At 37.6% G+C, this 503-nt stretch overlaps 1 protein-coding gene across 1 annotated transcript in view; it reads right to left on the bottom strand.

The window, feature by feature from the left end:
- The window catches only part of LOC105451286 (protein diaphanous homolog 1-like), an 11503-nt gene that overhangs the window by 6578 nt on the left and 4422 nt on the right, over nucleotides 1–503 (bottom strand). The window lies entirely within an intron of this gene.

The raw sequence follows: 503 nt of genomic DNA, 5'->3' as shown, positions 1-503 counted from the left end.
TAAACAGAGCAGTACATGTGTCTAACTGTAGGTGATCGATCTTGTGAGAGATGGCGTTGCAGAAAAAAGGGCGCGTCGGTAAATTCGCACACAGAGACGCACCGATTATTCATGTGACGCGACTCGGCACACTGAGCAAGCGAGAGAATCTGTCTTTCTTGCTCCGTTCTCTCTTTGCTCAACTAATGCGATCGAGGCTTTATGTTTTCTCGAAGTGACAAGAGGATAATCATCCCAAATTTTACTGAAATTATAATATGCGAAAATATATCCCTAATACCAATGCACTATAGTAGCAGTCGTGTCAATACGCAATAGTTTGAAATATTATTTTTACATTAAATTTTCCGTATGATTTATATACTAGGTTCGTAAACCTGAGCTATAGCTAGTTCGTGTGGCCGAACAAGTAAAGCGCATGACTAGAACATTGGATGTTCTACGTTCAAGTCCTCTTTTTTCGTAATTTTTTTTTAAGTAATTTACAAAACATTTTTTTATAA

The sequence above is a fragment of the Wasmannia auropunctata genome, unplaced genomic scaffold (genome assembly GCF_000956235.1).
Source record: "Wasmannia auropunctata unplaced genomic scaffold, wasmannia.A_1.0 LD336053.1, whole genome shotgun sequence".
NCBI classification, from domain to species: Eukaryota; Metazoa; Arthropoda; class Insecta; order Hymenoptera; family Formicidae; genus Wasmannia; species Wasmannia auropunctata.
This window is presented reverse-complemented; position numbering and strand designations above follow the sequence as displayed.